Source organism: Teleopsis dalmanni, chromosome X, assembly GCF_002237135.1.
Source record: "Teleopsis dalmanni isolate 2A chromosome X, ASM223713v2, whole genome shotgun sequence".
Taxonomy (NCBI): domain Eukaryota; kingdom Metazoa; phylum Arthropoda; class Insecta; order Diptera; family Diopsidae; genus Teleopsis; species Teleopsis dalmanni.
Window position 1 is genome coordinate 12,581,791 of NC_051848.1, and position 10,213 is coordinate 12,592,003.

Here is a 10,213-nt window from a genome sequence, read left to right on the forward strand (position 1 = left end):
GATCCCATAAAACTGTGTAAACAGCACTAAAGGCCATTTTACAACTCAATGCAACTCTGAAACGCCACCAAAGGAAGCAATTAAAGTCTTTTGATGCGAAACATAAAAAAGAAAAACTGGCAGCACTAAATTGCACAAATTCCCACAAAAGTCGATACTACACTTACACAAACATATATATATATATATATAGTATTGCAAGTAAACACTAACACATCGTGCATGTATAGAGGCATGTGCAAGTGAATAGGAAGAGATGATTTTACAGGTAAGCACTTTACACTGCAATCGAATAGAACGAAAGATGCAGTTGGACATATGTATGCATGGAAGGACAGAGAGATAGACAGATAGACGCGTATAGAAATAAAAAGGCAAATATTTTCAAATGACTTTCGTACATTTCGCGGTACTTTTGGGAATTGCTGGAGGTAAGAGAACCTTTGTCAATTAGTTTTGGCAATTCCTGCTACTGACTACTGCAACGCCTTGATCGACGCGAATAAAGTGTAAAAGGTAAGCTTAGTGTGTAAGCTTAGTATACGCTGTGATGTGTGGTTGTGCACTGTGGAATATGGAGTGTGGAGTGCAGAGTGCGGAGTGCATAGTGCGGAGTGTGGAGTGTGAGGAGTTGCAAGGATGGCGAGGTGTAAATGTAGTATGTAGCATGCAATGATTATGCAGCGTTAGACGTTTTACGCGCTAGTAAAGACGTCAAGCTGTCAAAACAAGCGAACTGTCAAACAGTCAAACAGTAAAAAAGCCGCGAAATGCAGTAAAATTCGAATATTGTGCAAAATGTGGAACTCTTACACTATTCCAAATAAGTCTGCACGCCAAATAAGACTTCAGAATACAGCACTGAGAGCGGCGGCATTCCCAATAGAAGAAGCATCAGTAGCAAATATAGTATCCGTGTAGTTGCTACTGCACAACGCTAAGTTAAGTAGTTTTGGTTGGTGTGTGGTTATGATGAATACATTACAAGAAGAAATCCACAACAGAAAGGCACATATAAAGAACATATTAATGGTCTAATGATATGCGTCCTAGTGCCAGCAGCTATTAGCTGTCATTTAATGTTGCAATAACAATAACAATAACAACAACAATAACATCATTAGAGCAGCAGTATGCAATATGCAGTATGCAGTATGCAGTATAAGTTAGTGGAAGCAAATCAAAAGAGTAAGTGCAAGGCAAGAGCCACACTTGCAGGAAGGCTTATGTGGACAGCAAGGCAAAGTAAAGCAGTAAGTAAACTGCGACGAGCCGAACCGTCCCGTTAAAGGAGTGCGGCTTCGCTGGCTTGTCTATCTTGAAATAACGCAATTCGTTCGGAGTAGCCAAGAAGATCATTCATGATTCCTTAGCTACTTTTGGCATTTACTGGCAGTCAATTTGATTGATGTTTTGTCCGCACGAAATTGAAATGGCACTTTAGGGTCTATAAAGTCATTCTGTGACAGTTTTATGCCGCTAATGTTAATGTCTCAATTTTTGGCTCATACATGTGCACTTCAGTTAGCCATACCTTAGGCATTATGCATGTGTGTGTGATTGTTTGTGTTTGGGGGCATAGAAATACGACTGCCAAATTTCTTAAATATTATTCACTATTAAAATATATATAAAAACAAGAAAAAAATTATATATGACAAGTTATAACTTTTTTAATTTTGTGCTGATATGCAGGTTTTTACCGCTGTTGTGGATTTAAGATTTTATGAAAATATTAAGAAAACTTATATAAGCACTAAATAAAGGCCGTGCCAAAGATTGTCTTAACCCTTTTTTCAAAGTTCGCCACACATGACACACGCAAAACCCATTTGCCACACATGACACTCTTCCTTCCATTTGAAATATTCTATACTGGCAAGTCTTATTGAAGCAACAACAACAACAACATGAATAAGATCAAGAACAAAAGCAACCCAATAAAAAGCATAATAGCAATAATAAGGCATATTAGTTTCACGAAATAAAAGCAACAACAACAAAACACACATATTAATTCTTTAAAAAATGCTCTTACCACAAACGCACATTGCAGCTTTAAATAGTCTAAACAAAAGTAATAACACACACACACACACAGGCTATGAAACTTATAAAAACAATAAAAACACTAACAACAATAATATGTGCATACACGATTATAAACGAAAACCATTTTAGTTTTACACTACAGGAACTACAGGAACAACAACAAAAACAACAATACAAATACATAATAAGGAAAATAAAGAATTGTCATACAACAAAAACATTCCAATACTACATTACAGCAACAACAAATAAACAGCACCTAGCATAAGGCACATTAGTTTTATTACATTTATTAGATCACAATGCAATAAGAATAAAAACAAAAATACATATCCAAACAAATGTCACCACACCGAAATATTAATAACAGCAACAACAATAGGAATAAGCTTATAAGTGTAAAACAGCAACAAAACCAACAAAAAAAAAAAACTGGCATATTACTTTCACAAGGCAATAAGAGTAAAATAATTTAAATAAACTTAGCCGAAATATAAACAAACACAAGAGCACACAAAGTGACACACAGCCATACATACACACACAAGTTAAGCAGACACACAACGTTAATATAGCCAGACTGCGGCATAAGCCAAAGGGAAACAATACGTGATTGAAGCTTAAGTAGCAAAGTTAACTCTTTCATGGCAATTTCTTTAGTTCACAGATGAATCGTTTTAAACCGTGGCAACATTTGCACATGCATTTGTAGTTAATAGACAAAACGCAAGTTGTCAATTTTTGCTAATGCAATAAAAACCGTAATAGGTTGGCAACATTTAATAAGTTCCCAAGCATGTGTGCGGACATGTTTGTGAAGCTTAGCTTTGACGTCAGTGCGAGTGTGAGGTAAATAAAAACCTATTGCAGATTTCGCTTTTGTATATGTATTTCGCCTTGTTTCTGAGATTGAACTTTATAAAATATAAATTGCTTACTCTTGCAAAGAAAAAAATTAATATTATTTATTATATAGCTTGTATGTACTAGAGAATCGTCTTTGAGGCAATAATTTAGGCAATTGTTCTAATGTCAATGGTTTGTCCAATGATTTGTCCAAGATTTGGGATGGCAGGGTAAATTCACAAACTGGGCAGAGCAAAACCATAGAGTGTGGTGCTGTCGAATTGCGCTTCGTTTCGATTGTAAATAAGACGAGAAAAGTAATGAAAAAATTATAAAAAATGTATAGGAAAAATTTTATTTTGGTCAAAACGAACCATAGTTAACCCTAAAGGGTTCCACTTCAGTGAGAGAAAAATGCATTTAGTGAAGATGCTTGTTATGATCATCAAGCTTTTTTAAAAAAATTTTATTTTATTTTTCAAAAATTTTTACATATGTTATGTTACATTAATTAATAGAATTTATTGTTTTATTGACCTAATTTCATTCATATATTCATTCATATACCAATTAGCCAGTTCAAAAATATTTCATGTTACTGTTATAGTTTTTTTTTACTATTTTCTCTTAATATCTTCTTGCATGCTTCGCCTATATATTCGTAATATTATTAATTTCTTATGTGGATTAATGCCTTACCGTTCAACTGTTTATTCAGAAACTTACTTTGCAGAAGTCTTAACCCCTGTTTAATTCTTGTCTAGTGGAATTATGGAATATGGAACAAACTTCAATAGTACTACCAAATAAAGTGTTCGTAATATTTACTATGAACTACCTTTTTATAATCGCTGAAGACCGCTGAAGAGATGACGTGAATGCTGGACGTCTGGCTCTACAGAAACATGAACATGATAATGTTATATGTCATAATTTTACATAAATATATCCAATGCAATTGTTGTAACAAAACAGGATTTTATCCTATAATAAAAAAAAAGAAGAAGATATGTTCAATGCTAAGAACAAATTTTATAAGAAGCTAAAGAATATGGTTTCCATAATTTTTTGCTATAAAGACACTTACAATAGATTTCTTTTAATTTTGTATGGAATTGACTAAAATAAAAAGAAATCTAATCTTCTTTAAAATCACATCCATAAAGAGTAAGTTAGCAATATACGAATAGGGGGTCAAATGAAATTTGTCATATGACTGAAAGAAGAACCTTTCATAAATATTTTGTTCCGGACAAAAAAATAATACTAAAAATGTAGCAGTGATTATGATTCCATCAACCATTGAATGGTTGCACTATTATTTTATTATGAACAAATAAGTACTACATAGAAGAATTGCAAAGTACATTCAAAACCAAAAATTAGGCAACACACATGAATTTTCCTCTTTAGCAATAAATCAATAGATATAATGATGACGCAAAAGAATTTCTTTTTAATAGTGAATCAATAGGTTTACCAAATAAATGAAGGGGACTTGGTTACTCAAATTGGTGTTATACTCGAATTATTTTTATTAATGCGTTTAAGGTAACATATTATATCAATTGTATTGTATCAATTGTTTATTCTTCACTACTCTATATATTCTATCGTTTATTTACTTACTTAAATGTCCTGACGTAGTTTGTGTTTCCAGGCACCTATGCTGCATGCGTGTCTTCTTCAATCTCCTACATAAATTGGAGTTAGTTCTTCTTCAACTTGATTACTTTACCGGAAACACTGTCTACCTTCGCGCCTTCTTACTCAAACCATCGCTTCGAATACCATTTTCGATAGAACGTCTTCATTAATACAACATTGAGTTAGTGTGTACTCGTGTGTAGTAGAAAGATTTATCGAAATTTGTCAAAAAATAAACTTTTCCTACACAACTATTTTATATTACCACAGCATTTCAAATATTACACTTCTAAAGGTTTTTCTAAATTCCTTTTTCTCTCTGAATATTATGCAATGGGTTTCTTTGCTTTATAAGTAAACAGTCTTGTACTAATATAGAGCCTCTCGAATACTTCTCATACCGAATCTTTTACTATTAAATGCCTTGTACTCAATTTATTCTAACGAGATTGCCTACGACAAACAATGTTCACGCATAGTTTTAGGCAATTAAACTTTTAATTGCTTCAACTAGTTTTTTACTCTATTTATTTTTTATGCTTCTGTGCCTAGATGTATGCAATAAAATTGCTCCATAGTGAATGACAAAAAATAAAAGCTTACTTAATTGATGCACATGGTTTTTATAGATGCCAATAATTTGATTGAAATGTTATTCGGTACGTAGATTAACTGCGTTTAGGAACAATCCTTAAAAATTTCCGATGTAATAAAAAATAGAATTAAGATTTACTTAAAGTTAAAATTGTTAAAGTAGAGTGACTCCTGCAGTTGTCATAAGAAACATTAAGATGGTTTGGTGTTATCTCTGAGTTTACGAATGGTTCAATATATATGATATATCATTTCTAACCTAACTGAAGGCAACATAAACCAACTTGTAATATCTAAATATCATATATTATATAAAATACATCGTGTCTACAAAAACTTAACACACAGAGACCACTAATTCAGTAGTTTGAATAGAAAACGCATGTTGGCTACAACGATTGGTCAGTAGATATCGTTCCGGTATTTATAATGAGCTCCATTACTACTAATGAGGTTTTACTACTATACAGAAAAAGTATCACAAATTTTTTAGAAGTATATCCAATTTAAATGATCTGGATCCAACAAGAGAGCGTCAGACTCAACGAATTTAAACTTAAAAGTTAGTGTTTCGGTATTATATACGACAAGGATATACGTCAGATGGTTTGAATTTTTTCAGAAATCATCTTCGAAAACTGGAAAAGACTTTTTTACCATTGGCATTTTTATATGGTACAAACGCAACCAAAAGTCATATATAATATTAGTAGAAACAGCGGTTAATTAATTTCTCTATGTTTCGCGGAGACCGCAACCAAGAGCTGAATTGACGAAATTAATGAGAGTTTGACTACTAATTATATAAGCAAGTAAAAAAATATGCTGCATCAGGTCTAGATTTGTAATTAATAATAAAACATTTAATGACTTATTATGTAGATCATTGTTTAAATCAAAGGAATCACCTCAGATATGCAAATTAGTTCTCATTAATCTGTAGATATTCCTTGATGCCACAGATGCATTGATGGTTCTTTTTAATACAAGTACAACTTATCATTTCGTCATTATCCTAATTATCCTAAGACGCATTCATATAAGGTTCAGTGAGAAAAACTAGAATACAATGTACCAGGAAACTATAAGCAGATACAATTTTTTACCAGACGATAGAAAAGGAAGGCTTGTAGAGCGTACAACATATCGCTGCACTGGAGAAAACTGGGCTGACAACTGCACAGCTATGAGCAACATTTTCGATCTTTGTAAATAAACGATTAAGCAAATTTGAAGAGATCATTTACCAAATGCACATATTCCACTATAATCACAAAGCATACTGAAATTGCCAAGGATTAGTATGAGGATAATGATGTTTCTCAAGATAATGACGACTAAAACGAAATTGCCAGACTCAAACTTAATGATATGTAGTATTTAATTTGATTGCTGGTTGTGCGGCCAGCGCGATTTTCGCAACTTACTAAGATCAATGAAAAGTTAGCAATGAAAATTGTGCACATCTCATCCCGTCTCACCACTTCTTCTTCGATGTTACTGGCCACCTTCAGCTTGTGTACCACAGAATAGTGTGGCAACATTTATGCGATGAACGATAATAATGTATACATTTGGAGTGAGATTAGCGTTCAGATTTGTTGAGGAAGGAAGTGTTGTGTGGTACGATGCGGTGCGGTGCACTTTTATGTGGTGTACTTTATGTATACCTGATGTATTTTGAAAATATGTGTTATTGTTGGATGATTTTGTATTTGTAAATATATTTCAAATTATACTGTTGGATTAGGCAGATGGCGTGTGCGTATAAATTATGCGGCTTAGATCAAATAGAAGCAGAGGAAGACGATAGCAGAGGAAGAGGAATGCCGATAAAGGAGGTGGGTAATAATGAAGAAACGATCTTTACATTCCTGATGTTTTTGTAGTAAATATGTTTTGTCTACGGATATATAACAGCTAATCAACCTACAGCTACCAAGTTCACTGTTTAAATTAGATACTGTGAAGTACTACTACTACTTTCTAATTTTGTAATACTCAGCAGGACTGCTGTATAAGCATGTACTGTCACTCATATTATTTACAGATTCCATCACACTCCATTGCATTTTAATAAGCTAGAACTAGAGTGGATGTTACATACACTAACACTAGTATTCATTTATACGACGAAAAGCGACTTATTTATACTACACTTACTTATCTATATTGAAAAAAAGTTCAAGAACGCAATTGCTTGACATTTTTCACACAAGATAAGTATATTTAAGTGTCTAACAACATCTATAGCCACTTAATTGAGCACACTTATGCTTTTGTCACTATTCGAAGAAGCCAGCAACGAGCGACAAACAACTACGATTAGTTGTGTTACTTAGTTGGCGACCTTGCGTCTCTATGGATTTCCAACTCCCTTTCATCTCATTGCTTTTCATATAATTTTCATTTTCATTTTCAATAGTACGAGTACGAGTACGAGTATAAATAGATGTGATTGGTTGTAACTGCTGATAAACTGCATTATTCAGTTCAAAAGTGCATTAAGTGCCTCATGTTGCTGATAAACATCAGTGCACCTCAGTAACAACATGCAACGTGCAATAACTGCCGCAACATTTTCTGACCGATCAACTACAATTTGTCTAACTCGCTCGACACTGAGTTGCCATTTAACAGTGCTGACAACATCAAACATTTGTTAGCCACACTGGTTTGGCCTTAGCAATCCACTCTCAGTCAAGCCATTCGATTTCATCTCAAGCTATCGCAATGTAATGCATCAACGACTGAAAAATGTATCTAAATACCTTTAAACCCAAATGTCAAATCGAAAAATGCAGCATCATCGCCGCACATTCACAGCTTGTTTTTCTACATAACAAAATGAAATATTCCAGATAAGATCAATTTGTGAGATATTCCGCATATTTGTTAACTAAGAGAGCAATTCTACAGCTTCAATCATTGAACAAAATCCCAGCACTTCCAAGACCAAACACTGAACAGCACCGAAAATGCTTTGTGTTGGATTTGCGGCATTAACAGCAGCAATCAATGCAACTTTATGATGAAGTGAGTAATCTCGCAAAGGAAAGGAATACTGAAATTTTTATAAATAGTCAGATTGTAAAGAACTTTTAATTCAGATAATACTAAGACAGTTGAGCAAACAGTAATTAATGATATAGATTTTAACAAAAGTTTCTTATTCCTATGGCATAGGCCATAGTCAGGTGAGGAACAGAACCGATTATTTAAAATCTACTAAAATCTATTGAAAGATTATACATATATATCTCACATGTATATCAGGCTTCTGATAGATCCTTCCACTATTCAGTTCCTGCTCATAGCTAATAGATTAATCCGCCTGTTATCATGCCTGTTATTAATATGTCAAATCTTAGGTATCTATTTATGTTGCGAACCTTCTAAACAAGCTATAAAAAGTGGAAAATTTTGTTTTTAAAGATCTATCAAAATTCAAATATTTATATTTAGTGCTCAACAAAAACGAACCCCTACATTTAATAAGAAAAATATATAAAAGCAATCGATAGCCGATTTTCTCTCTAACGAATAATGATATCGAAAAAAGGGAGTTACGGATGTGAAAAATAATTAAAAGATCACTTTTTACATATGGATTAAAAGATCACAAATATACTAAAGCACTTGAAACAATTAATCAAATATCTTTGTTGAATATTTAGATCTGTGGTTTTGAAAGATGGAATATATCGTATTTGATGTATTGATGAATTCAATACGCTAGCTGAATAACGGACACAGTATTATGATATTTAGCGAAGCCTATAGATTGGAATAGTAGGAGTATCAACTTCTACTATTTCTACTGTTCTTTCTACTGCACTAAGGAGTAATGAATGCAAGGAATGCTTTTGGTGCGAAACTGCAATGATCTAGAAAAGGATGTCGGCACAAAACAAATGGAAGAGGAGATGAGAAAATGGAAGAATGTTGCAAACGATATGGTGATATTGCTACAAAGTGATAGGACGGTAATGAAGATAGATAGATAGTTCAAATGTCCACGACATGGGTTACATAAGATTTATGCATTTTGAGTAATCGGTGAAGTGATTAAACGGGGATTGATCTCCTTTAGTTTTGATTGAGATTACCTATTAAACTTTAAAAGTAAACTCAAGAAGTAAACCGGTACATTTAAAGTGGTTTCCAAAAAATGGACTGAGTTACTTTCAAAATCAATGCTTTGATATAATTTAAAAATGAAGATCTAAGTTCTGCAAATACTTTGTAGATCAGATGGTGTTAGAATTTAAATGATATATGGTTGTATAAAACCAGCGATGTTTTAAAAGGATTTAGTTTATGCTAATCAATATTTTAAAATAATACTCGTATTAACTACTAGACTTAGAAGACCAAAAACTTTTATGGTATTATTTTTATTCCCGATATGAGCATTGTTGCTCAAGAATAATAAAATTTAATGAACTAAAATATTAAATCAAAATTCAGAAAGGAGCTGATTATGCCAAATAATGCACATGAAACGCATTTCGAAGGCTAGAAAAAACACTGGTAGAGAATGCAACGGTTGAATACTTCGTCCGACTTTGATATTCTGTGGAATTTTCGAATGATCGAAACCCAATTCGTAATATTCTCAGTAATATAAAATGTATAAATGATTGTTCTTATAAATATAATAAAATATATAATAAATAATATTAAATTTTATATTCGTCTCTTATCTGTATTGCCATGAAAATATGTATTAAAACCATTATATATAATATTTAAATATTTTTGCGATATGAGGAAGCCGTAAAAAGAACACATAACTTTTAAAATTCTTGCCAAAGTTCCTTAATCATCCAGCATGACATGTAAGCAGAAAACGTTAGCAATCGTGGATAAGAATACCTGTAAGCAATATAGCTAGACAAGGATTGTGATTGAATCTGCAGTTGCCGATCAAGTGCCAAAGGTAAAGATAGTTTTAGATCTACATGGAATGATGTCTGAGAACAGCATCACAGTGTATACGATTAAGATCGACCGTGAAGTCTCTATGCTTCAGCAGGAGTTAAGGAAGTAGTAAGTAAGTAATTAAATGTAA